We start from the raw sequence: 20,053 nt of genomic DNA on the forward strand, positions 1-20,053 counted from the left end.
AATTACTTTTCTTGTCTTTTGGCCATTTGTCAATGTCAAAAGTACCTGAGCTATCTAGTGAAATGAAAGTGTCTCGTGTATATTTTAGATATATATATACAAGGATCCTTGGACAGAGTTTTCTGGCAATCAATAGGCACCTATTAACGTCCACTGTGTCTACTGGGTATTTCTGGGGAAAATAACTAAGTTGTCCTGTAATATTGTGGGATCAAGTTGCAGGATCCTCATTCTATTCCTGCGAAATAGGGGAGTTCCTATACAACATTTTCAGAAGCAGATAACTGTAGTCAAGGTTGGGAAACACCAGACTGATGCCAAGATACTTTTCTTCCACTGCATCTTCTTCCAATAATATATTTCTTCCCTCTGTATCTATCTATCTATCTATCTATCTATCTATCTATCTATTCATCTATATATTTAATATGCTGTAGTATATTTGATACTTTCAATGTGCCACAATGGCTATGGATATATATGTAATATCACATAAGAAAACCAAAAAAAGAGAAGTCTCTAATATCCTTGTAATAATGGGTGGGACCTTTACCTCCTACAAGGCAAACTTTATTCTTTTCAATAGCAGTGAACCTTAGATAAGCTGGTAAATTTAAGAAGCGTGTAAGGTTACCCTCTGGCTCCAACTTATTAATAATTATAATTTTGGCTTCATGCTAACCCGGATCGGTTTTGATATCTGACTCTGAAATAGGTTTCTCGGCTGATACTCTCTCCTTTCTCATCCACATTACTACTTAATCTGATGAATCCTGAACGTTAAAAGTGGCACTTGCCATAGAACCAAGCAGGCGATGCAGGGACCTTTTTCATGGGCAATTTTGCGTGCCGCTCACAGAAAAGGGAAAGAGGGTGGCGTGCTTTAAAGCACTGCTCCATCGGTATCGTCTGCCCACTGATGCTGAGAGAGATACCTGTGCACTTCGAATTGCTTAAGGGGCGACAGGGCGAGAATCAGAGCGGGGTTGTTAGGGTTCCAGCCAAGAGCAGCCAAATGTAAACCAGGCAACTCTAGCGTATGTCACAGAAAGGTAGAAGGATTCATTCATGTCGGTGCAACTGGAGCTGCAACAAGAGCCAAGTTCTATAACATTTAAGATTTCATTATCAACTTTCCACCTTGCAAAACGAGACGCGTTTGCTTAACTTAATCCGGAACATATGTTTGCAACAGTAGCACTGTGTGTGTGTGTGTGTGTGTGTGTGTGTGGTTTGGAGTTGATCAAGTTGTAAATTTTCCGCCTTAGGTTTTCAGCGCCTCCTACTTACAACCTAACACTTCAAGTTTTTACAAAGGGGAGAAAATGAAACAATAACCATGCAATTTATCAAATGTTACCAGTTACACCAAACCAACTTATGTTTTCCCCAGGCCTTGATAAAATAGTCCAATATTTATGAGAAACTGAATCAGAAAAGAGAATGCAACCCAATTCCTTCTGGCAATGAGGGGGAAAGATTACGGTTTTCACTAAGATTCCATCACATAGCTTGTTTTAATAAGGAGGAATATGTTTTTCTTATTTCTATAAACCTAATGACGGTCGCAATTAGGCTTGGGGGGAAAAACTGGTCTAAAAGTAATAATTTAAAAGTATTTTACTCTTTACTGCTTGTACTTGTCCATACAGAACTTTCTGACTACTTTTTCCTGTGGAGAGTTGTTTCCATATAATGAATCTGTAATCATATAATCAATACAAACACCAAGGCTTTTAAACTCCAAAACGGTTTTCTTAACTTAATGAAATGAATAAATTTAGAACATAGAAGGCAATTCTTTCAGAATAAATTTAAAATGTATGAGATATTGAAGTAGACCATGTTTTTCTCCCCAAAGGCATCACAAACCAAGTAAAAGATAAAAAGAGACCATATATTTGATTTTGTGGCATTTTCACTTTAAATCGCTCATAATTGTTTTGATCTATTTATGAAAGAGTGACAAGGAGACTAACTTAATATGACCAGCTTTTATTTCTCCTGAAGATACATTTCATGAGTGTGTGTTTTTGTTGCTGTACAACTGATGCAAACAGGTATCAAATCACTGATTTATTATTATTATTATTATTATTATTATTATTATTATTATTCTGGTAATTGGTTCTTCCAGACACGAATTAGCTACATTTTGGTCCAGCCACCAAAAAGGGTGAAAAATCATTAAGCAGATTACAACTTGATTACGACATGAATTGGCAGAGCAAAGATGGTGGGATTTATATTTTCCTACTAGTCTGCCTTTTATTTTAATCGGGATATTTATGGAGCCTGTATAATTCTTCATATTATTTAATAGCACTTTTCTTGGCTGGGACTAAAAGAACGAAGGGGGAGCAATCTTTGGGAAAGGATGCTAAAAGGGGCAGTTTTAAGTTCTGAGTCGAAATGTCTTGAGAGACACAGCGCCATCTAGCAAACAAATCGAGAATCAAAGGCGAGGAATCAGGAGCCCCTTCGGGTAGTCAGAGAGACAGAAAAGGGCGACTAAGCGAGCGAGAGGCAGAGACGGAGCGGGAAGGTGACCCGCCCTCGTCAGTTTCACCTGGACAGACTGGTCTCTCACCCGCACCCAAAGGAGCAGGCAATCCACACCCAGCTAAGTGTTCGAGGGCTTCCTTTTTGAAAGAACAGTTGTGCTCTGTGTTGCCCCACTCTCCTTCTGCTTCTTAGACTACCCAGATTTTCTTTAATCGACTCAGATATCAGCACTATCCGGTCTCTAGTATTTATGCACCTGCACCTGGCTGTCACTTAATAACCTTATTATCTTCAGCTACCATCTTTAAACAGTGTAGGTGGGGTGGGGGTGAGGAAGAGGGTAGGAAAGTCATCTTGGTCGAGAGAGAAAAGAGAAGAACTATCAGATCCCCTGACTATAGCCTGGGTTTTCCTACGCCAAGAACCAAAGCGATTTGCGGGTCCATTGAAATACAGGAGTTTAAATGTTCCCTGATAGAGGAGTAATGTCTTTTATCAAACTTAGATGTCGTTTAAAGGAAAACAATTCCCTTTCATTTGTATTTTCTAGTCTTTCAAAGGACTACAAAAAAGGTGGTGAATATACAGTCTTAGTTCTTCTTTGCTATTCGATTAGTCATCTTCTCTCTGCCTATGTATTTAAAGATAACAGGCCACAGGAAGGGGGGAGAGAGAGAAAAGGGGTGGGGTGGGGGACAGAGAGAAGAACCAAATAAACCACCTCTGGGTGTTTGCAAGCCATGTTTACATTAGTTCTGCAAAATTAAACAAAGACACAAAATGATTTTGCGGAACAGAAATTGTAGCCGCTCTGCGAGCGCATTGAAGGTTTCATAATAAAGAAGAGTCATTATAAAGGCTTCATGGAAATCATCGCACGTGTGTTATAGGAAAGAAGCAGCTGAGAGAAGGCACACCTTCCGCATTAAGAGCTCTTCATTGCCACCTGCTCGGGAAATTTTACTGCAGAGTTTCAATCAGACCCAGAGAGGCCGGCGTGGCACCATTCCGCTTGCAATATTGTTTTGAGGTCTCCGGGCTGTTAATCATTGTCTGGAGACGCGCCTACGCTTCGAAATACGCTCCTTGAGTCGGCTCTCCTTTAAGTGGCCGAGCATCTTCCGAAATACACGTTTTAGAAACCTGACATTCCAGAGTTTGAGCTGAGCAGGCACCTTTTCTAGAATTCTGCACTACCACCCACCCACCCCCGAAGCAATTAAAAAGCCCTGTAAAAGTGGCGCCCTTCCCCGAACTAACAGAGATATTTCACACGTCCCTTATAACCATCTCACGAGTCAGTTCCACGGATTCCCATTTCTGTTTGTCTAACTCACTGCAAGAACCAGATGGCTTCTCCCGTTCCTCTGATCTCCTACACTGTCTGTGATCTGAGCGTTCGGTCTTGTGAAATCCGTGGGAAGTGGCTGGGACAGACGGAAGCCCATTCAACACACAGGTCTATCTATTTGGGGGCGCTTGACAGTGCTCGAAGTTCCCTTGAAAACGGGGCGAAATGCGAGGGGAGGGAGGGAGAAGGGGAGGCTGCTCTCTTTGGGTGCCTCCTTAGATATCGCCTCTCATCATCCAGATTTTCCTGCCCATGAAACCTGCTCCGCCACGGGGTTCCCCAGCTGTTTAAATGAACATTGATTTATTGCGTTTAAAAGTAAATTTACACACACGCCAACATCATTCCGTTTTGTTTCCCCAGACCCTAAGATTTATTTTCTGCTTAGCGCTTGTCTGACAAAACAATGTCCTTTAACTTTATTACACATCGATGAGGAAACCTGTCTTATTTTTTTTCCCCTCCTCGAATTTATGGCTCTTGTTACCTGGTTTGTCGAGGATCGGGAAAGGAGGGGGCTGCTGGGGGGAAAGCCTGTGCAAACCAGAAAAACGGGAGGGTGGGGGAGAGAAAAGAAAAGAAAAGAGACTAAAAATGCAACTCCCAGGGCACAGATTTTGGTCTTTTGAATCAGGGACCCAGAGAAATATAATATGAATTTCCCCTCAAATTAGAACGATTGAGTAATTTGTTTCCAGAGGGATGGATTCTGCCTTCATCTGCTTGAACGTCTGATGCTCTTTGCTAAAACTCTCTTGAATCAATTATTGAGTTAAAATAAAATAAACCATTTTGTAAAGTAATAATAATAACAACAATAATCCAGAGTTCTCCCTACCTCGCTGCTGCCTTACCTCTGTGCAGTGAAAGTCCCAATTACCCAGTTTATGGGATGGTTGATCTCAGGGGACTGGGCTACACTTTGAAGCAGTCTTTACGGTACACTTCATCTACGTTTTTGTTGTCTTTAGTTCTCATTAAAAGGCCACTTTCTTCTTTTCACTGATACACTGTCTGTGTTCTTCATTTCGCATTCTTGAATACAAAGTTCTTACATCTTATCAGGGAAGAAGGGCTCTGGGGCTCTTTGCGATGGGTTTGGGGGATAGAGGAGGAGGGGAGAAAAGAGAAGGGGGCAACTGTAGTCAGGAATTTGCAAGAAATGTATGAAAAGGGTGTGTGTATGTGTGTGTGTGTGTGTGAGAGAGAGAGAGAGAGAGAGTGTATTATATATATATATATATATATATATATATATATATATATATATATATATATATATATATATATATATATATATATCCTGCAGAGTCTCTTGAGGGCAATGTACTATTTCAGGGGTGTTAGGGAAGCATTTGCAAAGGGCCATCGGAGAGGCACGCAGCCTTAGCCAGGCTCTGTGAGCGCCTGAATGGGGTCTGGTCCGATCCCCCCTCCTTCTCCCCCCCCAACCCGATTTCTCACGGAGGCGTCTCATAATCACTTTAGAGATCGTCAAATGAGGACACTCTCCCTTTGCAAGGCAGAAGTGAAGATGTGATGGGGGGGGGGGGGCGTTTATCAGCAGCAGCCGGAGGAGTTCTTTGTATGGGAGCCTGCCTTAAACACGCCATCTTTCAAGAAAGACCCCCCCCAGTTCCCAGCGCCCCCTCCCTGCCCCTCCCCCTCCCGCACAGGCCTTGCCCACTTGTTGTTGTCCAGAGAGCCGCGGCCAAAGAAATGCAAAGTTCGTGCATTTGAAGGATTCTGTTACCAAGTCAGAAAGGGGTGTCAGTCAAATCTCTCTATTTATCTATCTATCGCAAATCAACGGGGCTTTCCTTTGCGGGCGCGTGTGCACAAATGCACAGACACCCAGCTTAAAAAGACACCCAAGATCCAACCTAAAAGGGGGGTGGGGGGAGGAAAGAAGGGTCCGAGCCCCGGATCATCTCCCTATTCATATTCGCAGCATTTCTCTCGGGTTGCCCTTTGAATGGGGCCGTGTCACTCAGAGAAGGAAGGGCCATGCCTTTAACCTCCTCCCTCCTTCTCCTCTGCCCCTCTGCCTCCCTCCCCAGCAAAGATCACGGCTTCAGCCGCAAGATCAGGGGCTGCGCTTTGCCAAAGCGGCTGTAAGCTGCAATGCAGGAGCAAAACAGGCGCCCTGTTCTGCCCAGGGGCTGTTCAGGCGGGTAGGGGGGTTGCTCCGTAGCCTTCCCACCCCCAGCCCCCAGCTGTAGTCATAGCTCAAGGAAACCGAGGGGCTGGGATCTGAGCCGAAGTGGTGCTCTGGAGGGAGAAATTTACGTTTGACGCCCCAAAAGCCTTTGAGGATGGAATGCCCCACACAACGTGGTTAGTGCGGATTAGAGAATGGAAAGGAGATATTTTCAAATCGATTCTGCATTCTGGGCCATGTAGGGCTGGTATTCGAATCAGAGTCGACTTTTTCTGTTTTTTAATATATATTTTTGTGTGTGGAATCTAGTCGATTGACACCTCAGTGATGAACAGGAGAGGCTTCCGTGAGGTCAAACGCGCTCCCATCCCAAGCGCTTGGATTTCTCTTGGGGGCCGTTCGGGCTACCGAGAACTCAGGGCCGGTTTGTTTGGGACGAGACCCGCTCCCCGCCATTCCTCAGGGCTCCGGAGAGAGCACACTTGGGGCGGGGGGTGGGGAAGGAGTTATTTTCGGTGCCACGCCACAAGGCACGCGGAGAAGTGGCTTAAGGTGGGATACCTGCAGGTGCCACCCTCTACTCGCGAGGAAATCTCCCTCGCGGCTACTCTGAGGCTGGATCACGGGGAGTTGTGCTTGGAGAAGAGGCCAGCAAGTGCGTCACAAGCCACCGCCATCGCCACGACCTCTGATTCGGTGGGCCAGGTTTTCCCTGGGCTGAGCGGGAGAGAAAGACGTCGCGGGGCGGGTGGACCTGCTGGAGGAGGCAGCGCTCCTGTGTGCCCGACTTTCGCCCTTGGAGAGTCGGGTTTTTGCACCCGGCGCGCAAGAGAGACGGTCTCTCCCACCCCACCAGCTGGCACCTCGACTGTCGGCCAGTTTAAGCTGCGGTCTTTCGATGCCAGCCATAGGCTAGATCTACACTACTGCTTTATAGCGGTATCGAAGTGTGTTGATAACTGTTGGGGCACAGGACACATTCCATATACTGCTTTCAGAGTGTTAGATCCTGCTTTTTGATCCACATTCGTCATGATTTGACACAAGGTGTTGTTCTGGTCAGAGCCACCTTTGACTTGATGCCAAGAGTTCATGGAGTGTGAATCAAGGGGATCAGACCCGGGTGCCAAATACAACAATGTGGTGGGAGATGGCCTCAATGTCGACGTTGGGGATAGGCATGGAAGAGAGGGTGGGGGTGGGCGCGTGGGGGTCGCAAGCTGAGAAGAAGGGTGGCAAACAGTTGGTTCACCCAAACAATCAGAGATCACTTCTCTCCCAATTCCCCCACCCCCAGTTCCAGAGTCTCTCTTTGCAGCAGTAATAAATAGCCACTAATCAGCCGAGTTCCTGCCCCCCCCCCCCCGTCCCCCAACGGGCGACGCTCCAGGCGCAACGTTGCCTGCCTGCTCCAGATGGGGATCCCAAGGCACAGACCACGAAGCTGGGCCCATCTTTCCGGTGGCCCTTCCCAATCTAAGGGGAAGGAGAGGCCAGTCGAGAACGTGGGTGAATAAAATGCCCGTTAAAATGCTATTAAACACAGCAGAAGGTTCAAGGCTCGCGCCTCGTTCCGCCTTGATATGCAATTAAATTACAGCAAATTCCTCTTTAAATAATATCGTTTGGAATCCTTCGCTAAGATTCAAGGATGTCTGAGGTTAAGTAGCTTTTAAAACGTCAGTTCTAAATGGCTTAGGCAATGAATAGCTACCTTTAAATCCTAACACCATTATAAATATGCTATACATGTGGATGTCAGTTTATCTCTACATATTTCTTTTTCAAATGAGGAAAGCATTCATGATCATCATAATAAAAAAGCTCCTTGACATATTTGAGTTTAGAAAAAGCAGATGTTAATTTCCTCCCCTCCCCCACGTCTTGTTTTATGACCAACTCGGTTGGCAAGGAGCCAACTCGTCCCTGTTCTTTGCTCAAAGACTAGTAGCCCAGGCGTATTATAGCCTTGGCAACGCAATCGAAGCCAAGGTTCTGGCAATAAAATAAACATCTGGGGTTTTTGCAACAGCAACAAAAACCGAATGAGTGAAAGACTTGCTATAAAAATGGAGAGGGGGTTTCGAGGGGACTTGTGGATGGAGAACTAACACACCTGCAGCTAAGCAGAGAAATGCTCTCTCGCTAGTTGTCAAGGCAAAAGGTGCTTTTCTGGGGCCAGGCCAAACGCGAGGGTATTTTGGGTGAAGTAGGGTTAAAAACAACACCAACGAAAAGCATCTCTCGGTGTAATATTTGAATACAGGTGTAGCTCCTGCAAACATGGGGTATTTTTATATTATTATTTTTGTGCTGTTTTAGGGTTAAAAAAACACACAACACCCACCCAAACCTCCTTTGAGTAGTTTCTGGAATGCTTCATTTCAAGGCACCCTCTTGAGCTGCCAGGAATGGCTGTTCTCTCCAAGCAACCTAGCCCTTTCCTTCTAAGTGATCAAGTGTAAGAATTCCCATAGTTTTCTTCCTCTCCCCCTTTCTCTTTTCGCCCCATTAACTAATATGTTTGAGAAAGGTTCTTGTTTGCACTCAGTTACATGGGGACCAGAATACATGGGAGGGCTTCAACACACACACACTCTCACACACACACACACACCAAAACCCACAGCAGAGCGCTCTCTGGCATAACAATTAACTGTATGCAATATTTATAGTCCCACAATGTTTGCCATCAGGAAAAACCAAACGTACAATCGGTGGAAGTTTAATAAACAGACACCCAGAGATTGATCAAATAGAATGAATAAAATGCCTGGATTATGCAAAAGTCGGTGCTTCTGACTGTTAGGCGGTACTGATTCTGGGTTAGAAATACTTTCCATTGGAAGGGGGAGGGGGAGGGGAAGCTAATTCCCACCCCCACCCCCACTTCTCTGTAAAGTTCCCTGTGTTTGGAAAATGTAAGAACTGGATCTAGGAACTCATCCTCTTTATGACATATCTGTCCCATGTTGAATTGCCTGGGGTGGGGTGGGGGTGGGTGGGGGCTAACTTCGAGGGCGATGGTGCCTTCTTCACTAAACACTGGGAAGGGAGGCGTGTTTTGAAGTATTTCAGCACAGGCCTGTGCTTCTTGGTTTCAATGTTGGGTAGCGCTCAACAAATTTCATCAAAGAAACTCAGCCACTTTGCCTGCTGGCAGGCTAAGTGTTAATCTACCACCCCAAGACAAAGCAGTTGGAATTTGTAAGCCAACCCCCCCTGTAATTTCTGCTTTTGCATTAGCTCCTGCTCCTGAGGAAAACCCACCTCAAGACATTTTGACTACTAGCGGTTTGAGCGTTAATCCGCCACCGTACTATAATGCAATTGAAATTTGTAAGCCAAAATCTTCCCTAGCCCTAACTTTAACATCAGTACCAACTCCTGACCCACAGCCAACTCAAATTGTTTCACCACAGCAAGTTTTAGAAGCCCAATTTACTTGCAGACAAGAAGACATAGTAAAATTGTCAGAAATGTCTTCCTTGTGTCCTGTACACGATACTGGCCAAATAAATCCACAAAATGCCTGTATTGAAGATTATAAACCCTTGCCATGCCCTGTCCTTAGCACGCCTCAGGCGCAGAGCGTTTTGCCTGCAGTAACAGCCCAGCCCTTAAAAGCAGACGCCTCCTCCAGGCAGGCAAGCAGGCAAAGCATGCTTTCTTCGCTGCCCCCAGCCACTGCTCCACGCGGCAGCTGCGCCTCCTTTCTCCTTTTCTTCCTCCCTGGGCAGCAAGCGCACAAACCCCTTCGCCATCCTGCCAACTCTGCCTCCACCTCCTCCTCAGCGCAGTGCCGTCACAGAGCTGCCACCAGCCATAAGCGACAGAAGCACCAAGTCGGTGCTAGAGAGCGAGTGAAGTGGAGTAAGAGTGCAGCAAGTTGCCCAGACCACTGGCCTAGGCCCAGAAGTGCTTTAAGAGTGCTTCTGCCGCGCCGCTTCTCCAGGCGAGGCTGGGTCAAGAGCATGCGCAGCAGCAACAGCCATAAATATAAGCCCAAGCCCCGCGCCATCGCACAGAGAAGGCAGCCGCTTGCAAAAAACAGGCCAGAAGAGCGCACCTTAAGTCCCACACGTGCCCTGAAGCTGCAAAAGCAAGCCTGTTTGAGTTTAAACTTCTCGTGTGTGCTTAGTGTGTCCTCCACCATAGCCACCAGCATAGTTTCCACCCCTGCCACCACAAGTGACAGTACAAAGATAGATCCTACCTTACAAGAAGAAATAGAAATTAAATCTCCCAGAGAAGTGCAAAGAGTTTCCTTCCCACTTTCTGATCCTTTGCCTTCTAGATGTTTAAGCCTAGTACTTCCCTGCTTAAAAAGTGAGAAGAAGAGAATGTTTATTGTTCCAAGAGTAATTGATTCTGATTGTGCCAGCACCATTATGGTGCAGCCTCAGGCATGTTTGCCACGAATCCTCCCCCTTCACACCAGACCCCCTCAAATTATTAGAATTACTTGATCCAAGCCCTACATGTTAACGCAGAGTTGCCCCAGCCCAACGTCTTTTTTCAGATGTATCCATGCCATTACAGAGCCAAGCATGAACTCTGAGCCAGCCAATATGATTAAAACCTACAAGAATATTGGCACAGCCTCTCCCCTTATTACCATTATAGTTGCAGCTCTTGTAAAAAGAGCTTGTTCTCATCTGCCAATCCCTCTTACCTAGCTTTCAACAATGCCAGAGCAATAGCCACACTAAAGAGAAACTCATTGCTCTACATAAATTAGTTCAAAAATGACTAGCCGCCCAACCTAAATTTAGTTTCCCAAAGATTTTCAAGTTCTAGTGATTGATCTAAAAGACTAATTTTTCCACCATTCCTCTGACGAAAGCTGATTAAAGTTGCCTTTACAGTTTTTGCCCTGCCCCAAGATATGCTAAATAGCCACTGTCTGTCAGTCTTTTGTTTTCCAAACACAAGCTTATGCAGATTTCAGAGCAGAAAGAAAGAAGCTTCGGCTTCAAACCCTTCGCATAAGATCTAGCCTAGAAAGGGCCCATAAGGCCATCGAGTCCAACCCCCTGCTCAATGCAAGAATCCACCCTAAAACAGATGCTTGCCCACTGACCCCTTGAGTGCCTCTAGTTTGAGAGAGCTCACTACCTCCCTAAATAATTTGTTTCCTCTCACTAAAATGCAGATCAAATGCCTTCTGCAAATGTCTGTAACATTGCAAATATCAGTAGATGAGTTTAAAAGATTTTTTCTTTTCATGTCCCCCAACGCTTTGTTTTTCTATGTATTGACTCATCTTTTCCCCTAACCGCTGTTCCCATGTTCCACTCCTTCATGCCCCCACCTTGTATGCAAATGAGAGAAGAGCTAACAATGACTAACTTTAATCCTATCACCCAGCAGTGACAAACTATTTTACCGCTGCCAATGTATCTGTTTTTAGAATTCAATCTTATATTTTACTTCCAAAATGTGTGCTTTATTATTGCTAATTTACCTAGAGCTTATGTTACCTCAAAAGTTGCTACAAGTTTCATAGCTTCTTTAACATCACAATAAGTCTCCCAAAACCCTTTCTTTATCACTCACATTCAGAGCCATTAAAGCCCCTGATTGAAAGTTTCACTCAGCTTTAACTAGCCCTTGGCAGCCTAGCCAAGAGCATGTGCAGAGTGAAAACTTAGCCTCAAAAACTTCAGAAAAAAAGAAAAGAAAATGCACAGATCCATGTACATAGTTCTTGTTTTATTGCTCTTCATCCAAGCGATGGAGAGAAGTCCACACCTCTTGTGTAGTTTATTTCCAAAATACAGGTTTTCAGAGTTTTCCCAGCCTGGCTGGCCTAGAGATGCAAGAAGTCCTCTCAGAAAAATAATAAAAGATGAAACCCAGGTGAACTACAGTACCAGAGTCCAGATGAGCTGCAGTAGAGTACCAGAGTCCAGATGACATCAGTTGCAGCAGTCTTCCAGCATCAAAAAGACCATCAGAGCCAGAAACAGCTGCCCCAATGATTCCATATTGGCTATTTGCTTCAGCCAGTGAGAAGACCCACAATGGACTGTAAGCAGTGTTCCAGATAACTTGGTTACCGTTGAAACCAGCACAAAGACTTGCTTTGCTCTAAAAATTTCCATCCCGTCAAGAACTGATACCTCAGCTGAATAAAATTGAACTTTGAGTAAAATTGTTTTACTCCTGTATAAAGAAGGACTTGTCTTGCAAAGTCGTGCAGCCACTGACTACCTACTTCTTCAGCAACACCTAGGCTGCCAAATATAGAAAGCATGTGTTGCTTTAACCTGCAGGACAATTCCCACAAAGTACAAACTTAACATGGACTTACAAACAGTTATAGCTTCCAAACAACATGTGCTTCAACACTAGCGAGAAGTAATGTGATCATGCTTCCCTCTCAGCTGACTAAATTCTCTCTTGAAGTAAAGTATTGTATGTATTACATTGTACTACTCTTTCCTGAAGTATTATATATAGTATATTGCATTGATCACTGTATTAATAGTCGCCTGTTGGTTTATTCAATGTATCCCAAATGTCTTATTCAATGTATTCCTAATCTGGTGCAAATGTGTAGCCGCTGCTGGCGGAAAAACACCCCTCTGAGACCTTATCGTCCAGAACACATACAGATGTTATACAAACAGCTGTCCAATCACATCCCGGGAGTTCATCAGGACAACACCAATTCGGCATAATAAATTAATAAAGAAAAGGGGAGATGAAGTATTTCAGCACAGGCCTGTGGAGTTACGTTGACAGAAGACTGCCCGGGCAAAGCAGGGCTTTGCTGTTATCTTCCTCCCTGTTAATTGACCATTGTTCAAATGGTAGACATGTCCTGTTGCCTTCCAGTAACTAACATAGAATCAACAACCAAGGCAGACTAGCTCAGCAAACAGAAGGGATTAAAGATGTGGATTCAGGATACAAGCAATGTGATCCAAGGGGTTTCGGCGGAAAGGGAGGGGGGAAGAAGGAGGAGATTTTTTCCCTACTTAAACTCTGTGTATGCTCAATAAAGGCACTTGAGTGGCCTCGGTCGCTTCAAGTCACTTCAACCATCAACCCTCAGATGTGTGCGTGAGTATTTACTACAGTGTTTAATGGTTTATTTTAAAATCCTATATTTCTATATAAGAACACAAGGAGAGCAGTGCAGGATGAGACCAAGGGTCCATCTATCCCAGGATTCTGTCCACTCGGCGATCAACCAGCTCTCCATGCCCCCGGAAACTCAAACGCAGGACATGAGTGCCACTGCACCCTCTTGCTCATGTTCTCCAGCAACTGGCGCACTGCCTCTTCTACTGGAGGTAGCATTTAGCCATCAGGACTAGTAGCCATTGATAGTCTTCTCCTCTGGGAATTTATCCAACCCCCCTTTAAAGCCATCCAAATTGGTGGCCATCACTACATCTTGTGGAAGGGAATTCCATAGCTGAACTATGCCCTGTGTGAAGAAGTCCTGCCTTTGATCTGTCCCGAGTGTCCATACATTAGGCCAATGGGGAAAAATAGGGTCTTTTGTAATTGTAACGAAACAGTATTGGGTTCCCCCCTTCCTTTCTCCCCCACCCCATCTTCCGCCCCCCCCTTAAATGGAGCATCTCGCCGGCTGGGGCAGCACAATGGCCAGCCATCTGGTGCCTATGAGAAGCGGCGCAGGGAGCAGCAAAGGGAGCGAGGCATCCTCCGTGGCTTTCTCCAAGCGCACCGAGCCCCACGAGTTCGCCATAGGGCGATCCGGTGGCGAGCGAGGCAAGGTGTCGCCCGGAGTCGGCCAGAGCATCTTCTCCTCCGGCTCCGCTCCGCTCCGCATCCCTCTTCTGGCAGCTGGTCCCCAACCAGAGAGCGAGAAAAGCCCCGCCCCTTTCCCTGTCGCAGAAGGGGATAGGCTGGCCCGACGTTGACGTCACTCCTCACCGCGCAGGAGAGGAACTGGGAGCGAGAGCGCGCGCGACTGGGGAGGGGAGGGGGAGGGGAGGGGAGGGGGCGCCGGCAGAGCCTCGCCGGCCTCAGCAGTTGGCAAGTGGAGCTGGGAGAAGCAGCAGCAGCAGCAGAAAGGCGCATTTTGTGCTCCTCTCCTCCACCCCCACCTCTCTTTTTGCTGGGATTTCTGCCTCCATCCTTGAAGGCGCCCTGTAGCCCCCTCCACTGTACGGGGGTGGGGGCGGGTGTCCGTTCCAGGGCATGTAAGCAAAGCAAAGGCCAGTGAAACCAACCCCTCCACGTGAAACTGAAACTGACCCGGGCAGAGACCTGGAACGGATCAGTCCTCCCCTCCCCGCCTCTTCCTGGCCAAGGGTTCGAATAACCTCCTTTGCAGCCCCATCTCTTCGTCCCCCCGTCCTTGCCTGGCTCCGTATTTCTGCCAGGAGCTTCGCTGGGATCAGGTTCCCCGTCCCACTCAGTCGTCACTCTTACAAAACGCCCTTCCCTTTGCCCCGATTCGATCATGCGTGGCTCCTACTTGGTGTGTCTCTGTCGCAATCAGGATACACCCGCAGCCTTCTTAGCAGGCAGCAAACCACTTACTTTGAAAGCGGGGGAGGACTCTTTGGAAGTTCCATCTTCCTTCTTCTCTTCTTTGCACCAAGCTGACTCTGTCCAGTTCACTCAGCTTTGACTACAAAAGCTGGCTTGGTAGTCATAGGCCCATGGCGATCAGAAGAGAAGCCAAACTTCCTCCATCTCTCTCTCTCTCTCTCTCTCTCTCTCTCTCTCTCTCTCTCTCTCTCTCTCTCTCTCTCCTCTCTCTCCTCTCTCTCTCTCTCTGCCCTTCACCCACCCCTTTCCCAGGTTCCACGCTCTTCTGCCACCTTCTTTCATGGTTGGAGCTCAATTTCCTTCCCTAGAAGACCTCGCCGGGGCAGCGCCTCCCCCTTCTCGTTAGGAGGCAGCGGCGCTTCTGCGGAGTTATTTTGGAGCAGGGAGCGGTGGGCCGGCCGGCGCTCCAGAAGCCCGGCCTTTGAGTGAAGTGCAGATTGAGACATATCAGGATCCCTATAAAAGGGTCATTTCACGAGGGAGGTTGGACACAACGTTTGGACTCGTGACTGGCATTCCTGAGAGGCCTGCATATTTTAAAAAACAACAAAGCGAGACCCCAAAGAAGGGCTTAGGGGGAGAGAAGAAGGGAAACGGGGGGAGTGGGGCTGGGAGAGAAGTTACTAAGTGACAAACATCTGTCAACATGGGCCAATTTGTACGCTTTGCTGCAAGTAGAAACTGACCTGTGTGTGTTTAGTATAGGCAGGGCTCGTCGCCCTGCCTGTGTGTGTTTAATCCTAGCAAGTTTATAAAATGGATCTGAAACCGAATGGGAACGTTTGAATTGAAAGGCCTTTCTGGCCTTCGGATTAAAGTCACATCTTCTCTCCACCCCAGGCCCCCATCCTAATCTCCCCTCCCCTTTGCAATCTGTTTCAAGGTAGGGAGAAATCTAAACCGTTTTCACTAGAAAAAGAAAGGAAGAAGGAAAGAGACCAACAAAAGACGCACAAGTGATGTGAGCTCCTCCCCGCACCCGCACTCCCAACTCTCTCCCAGGCAGGTTTTATCCTCCCCAAGTTCTGTCATTTCATTTGCTCCCAGGATAGGCCGGCTGAAGCTCGCAGAAGGGCCGTCAGGGCGGTGTGCCATGCCGGGCGCAGGGCCCTCCTTTGGGCCTCCGAGTTAGGGAACCAGCGGCAGCAAAGGCACGTTGTTGCCAGTCGAGGCCAACAATCGGAGCAGATCTGAGTCGAAGACGCAGGCTGGGAAAGAGGGAAAAAAGTTGGCGGAAGGGGGCACGGGGACCGGCGGCTCGGGAGCCCGAGGCTTAGGAGATGGGGCCGGGCTGGGTGGAATCAGAGGCCGAGGCCTGGCACCGGCGCCCGTTCAGTGTGCAGGCAGGCAGGCAGGCAGGCAGGCAGGGCCCGCAGAGCAGCCCGTTGCTCCCGGAGACAGCAGAAGACAAAAGGAGACGAGGCCTAGTGGTGAGCTGGATATCTCTGTTAGTTGTCAGCTCAGGTCTAGGGGCAGGCGAGGAATGCTAATCAGCCCATTGCAGAGGGGGGGGGGGGGGCGACTGCAGGTCTCTCGCACAGTCACGTCATCTCTCTCTCTCTCTCTCTCTCTCTCTCTCTCTCTCTCTCTCTCTCTCTCTCTCTCTCTCTCTCACACACACACACACACACACACACACACACACACAGCCCACTCTCCCCGTAGAAGGTTATTTCAATTACACTGCTACCGCGTATGCTGGCCTTTGCGCACACATCCACTAACTACTCCTCCGGTTTCCTGCAGATGCAATGGGACTACATCCACCGGATTAAATCGGCTCGAATCCAGGTGTTTGGGCTTAACCGGTCGTCAGTCTTCTTCCAGGAAGAGTGTTTTTGTGGGCGGGTGTCATTCAGTGAGTCTGGATTCACACTCACGCTGGGGCTAGTTTCTGGGGATTACTGCAAATTGGGCTCTTGCAAACTGCAATTTTGCCTGTCCAGTCCTCCATAGGTATATCCGCTCTTCTCTCTCTCTCTCTCTCTCTCTCCCTCTCTCTCTCTCTCTCTCTCTCTCTCTCTCTCTCTCTCTCTCTCTCTCTCTCTCTCTCTCTCTCTCTCTCTCTCTCTCTCTCACACACACACACACACACACACACACACACACACACACACACTTTCTGCCGCTCTCTCTAAGCAGAGGGATCGATAGCTGACCTCACGGTTTGGCCGGTGCTTTATTTATCTGCCCGAGCAATGATATTATCAGCCCTAAACGCTCCATACAGCAAATGTCTTCCTAAATCAACACACAAGGGGAGCTCCCAGAAGCAGCCGCCAGCCTGCTCCTCTGCCTTCAAACAGTGCGCGCGCTCTCTCGGCTCCCCTCCCCTGCCTGCCTTCATTAAGTCAACCGGGGCCGGTTCTAAACCCTCTGGTTTTGAAGGGGATCCACTGTTTTAAGCTTGATGGAGAGCTCTGCCGCCACGGAGATGTATATGCACGATTATACAGCCATGATTACTGTTACTTCCAGGGATTCGCTTGTCAGCCTGACTGGGCTGTTTTCAAAGGCTGCTCAACGGTATCCTTATTTTTCAAAAAGGGGGAGGGGGGAGAGGAGATCCAATTTCCCATTGTCCTTTCTGTTAATTGCTTTCTTTCCTAGCAATTATATTTATAAACCGATTTGCTCCTTTCCATGTTATGGCTTTGTATTTCTAATGGAAACCACGTGGTGGAGAGGGGGGAGAGAAAAAGAGAGACACCCCCCCCCCCGAAATGCATTTTCTCTTTGCCGCCTTAATTGTGCAATCTACTCCGCACTTACTGAGGAATAGGCCCCTTGCTGAACTCAATAGGACGTGTTTGCAAGGCTACCAAAGGATAGGGCTACGCCGGCGTGTCCTCCCCATCCCCCTCTGGCTCGGGGCCTTAAGGTGAAATTCACCAGGCCCAGAAACTTGACACAATACACAGGTACTCGGACATCACACGCAAGATGGGGACTCGCATCTAAAAAAGATCAGAGCAGCTCATCCTACTACCACCAACACCCACCCACATGTACACACACTCCCCTCCCACCTTCTACAGGTGGCTGCACCTTTCGCAAGGGAAACCACGCACACGCCTCGAGCAAACCGCCTGCTCCTTCCCCCGCCCCGCTTCCTCAGGCCGTTTCGTAAGGCTCTGAAGCTGTAGCGCTTGAGGACGCTCTACCTGCTGCTGCTGCCTCCGCCTCCGCCTATTAAATGGCTGCAACTCCACCCAGCTGCACATCCAATTTTATGCATAATTACTCGCAAGTAAGTCCCACTGAGTTCCGTGGGGCTAATTCCAAGTGAGTGTGCAGAGGGCTGCAGCCTTGTCACGGAACACGGTTAGGACTTACTCCCGAGTAAACAGGCTTAGGGTAATACACTCTGTTGATCAGCCTGGAGCGGAATCCTTCGGTTTCATCTGGATGCTTTTAACGAACGCCCAAGCCCCCAAGTCGAGAAGGGGGGCGGCGAGGCGACTCTGAAGCACCTCGGAGGGCAGGCGGTGGGCGGGAGTGTCACCTTGGCTCTTCCGGGCGGCTACGCGCACATTTCTCCTGACTTTCCAGATGTTTTGTGCTGACTCTTCTCTGTGATGGGCACCGGGGTGGGTGGGGAAGGAGGAAAGGGGGAATAATTGGGGGAGGGTGTTTAGGAGGAATATTTCACTCCAGAGTCTTCAATGATTTTTTTAAAAGCAAAAACCCCAGTTTGAAAATGGATCCGCTGACAAGTAAGGATAATAAATGAGGGGCGCTTTCAGATAGATATCTCAGACGTGAAATTGCGCCCAGCTGGTTGTGTAAGCAAACAAATAGTTCCATGTTCGAGCCTCTCGACTTGCGGCTTGATGAATAGAACACGACAGAGGTAAATGGCTCTTTAACTCATTTAGGAATAAAACTCTTTGGCTTCCCAAGTCAGAGAGCCGGGGGAACGGCCGTGGATCTGGAGTGAGACCATCAAACAAAAGTTTTATTGGCTTCCACCTCTCCCCCGCCCTTCTCCCGGTTCCCCCCTCCCTCCGCAGGGAGGTCTCATCAAGAAACCCCTGCAGGAACGGAAAGGTGCGTCCTCAGGGCAGCCTCGAGAATCGCCCCGTGATTAGGGCTGACCCCTCGGCTTTTCTCGTGGAACCCCCCTTTTTTTAAAGGAAAGAACCCACGGTATTTCCACCACACACACCCATATTTCTTCCCCTAACACTACGATGGTGTAGCTTTTGCTTTTGGCGGTGTTTTTTTTTTAATTACACCCAAATTTTTGGCAGCAAGAAGACTAATTACACAGGTGAAGGGAGACGAGGGAGAAAAGGAAGACTCTATTTCAATATCTTGTTTGCTCAAAGGAGAGGGAGGGAGAGAAAGAAATGTGATTCCATTCCACTATTAAAAAACAAAAACAAAACAGCAGTGAAATATAATCAGATTGATTGGGGGGGGGAAGAGGTTGATGCCCTCCCCCCCGCAGAAGTCCAAATGGTAGAATAGCGAATTCTCCTTAACTAAGGCTCCACGAATGAGACATAACACCCCCGTCTCAAACCAGGGATCAGTGGGACTTACTTTCAGGTAAATAATATGCGTAGGGCTGCAGCCCTCGTTCCACAAGGTCTGCTCATTACTGGAGCGAGCTGTTGCAGGGCTGTCTGCCTGCCTGCCTCTCCAGAGTTACAAGGCGGGCGAGGGGGTGTCTCACTCCTTGAGTAATTCCTCGGGGGAACTTCTTTCCGACCCCCGACCCCCCCCTTTTTTTTTACTTCCAAGAGCACTTTGTATCTACAAGAATTTCCAACCACTTCAAAGAAATTTCAAGCGCTCACCCTCTCCGTGAACGTTTTGCCTGCAAATAGGAACTCTTTGACTTTCATATGACTCATCTTTTTCTTTTCTTTTTTAAAGAGAGGGATCTACGCCAAAAGGAGTGACTTCGGATTAAAAGGATTGAGATCTGTTTTCTTCTTGATGACTTTAGAAGGAAGACAAGAGAAGCCCAGTTTGCCTTTTACAAGGGAGAATGGCCCTGTGCCATAAGCTTTTGACCGCAAAGCTTTCTTGGTTATCTCCGCCACAGTAATTTTACGTGGAGGAGACTGCGTCTGAAATACATTTATCAATCGCTTCCCCCTTCTGTGACGTTAAACGTGACTCAACAAAGTTTTTCTTCCTTTCTTTCTTTTTTATCAATAATTCCGCTCCTGAGCTCTTATAAATAAATCTATTCTGCGTTAGTGGGTGAAAAAGATTGCGGTCTAACTCTCATATCACTAACCCTAGAACCCAGTTATAAAACCGCTTTGGCCCTGTCTGCAGCCCAATTGGGCTGAAGTCTATGTAGAATGCGATCATAAACGCCTTAAAAAGAAATCAAGCCCCAGTGACTCCAAATACTTAAGATCTGAGAGAGTCATATTTCCAAGACAAGACTTCTTTTTTAAGCCACCACAATTTACACTTATTACGACCGAATTAAGGATCTAACCACAGTGGATCTAAAGACAGTGGGTCTGAATCCG

Source organism: Elgaria multicarinata, chromosome 6 (genome assembly GCF_023053635.1).
Source record: "Elgaria multicarinata webbii isolate HBS135686 ecotype San Diego chromosome 6, rElgMul1.1.pri, whole genome shotgun sequence".
NCBI classification, from domain to species: Eukaryota; Metazoa; Chordata; class Lepidosauria; order Squamata; family Anguidae; genus Elgaria; species Elgaria multicarinata.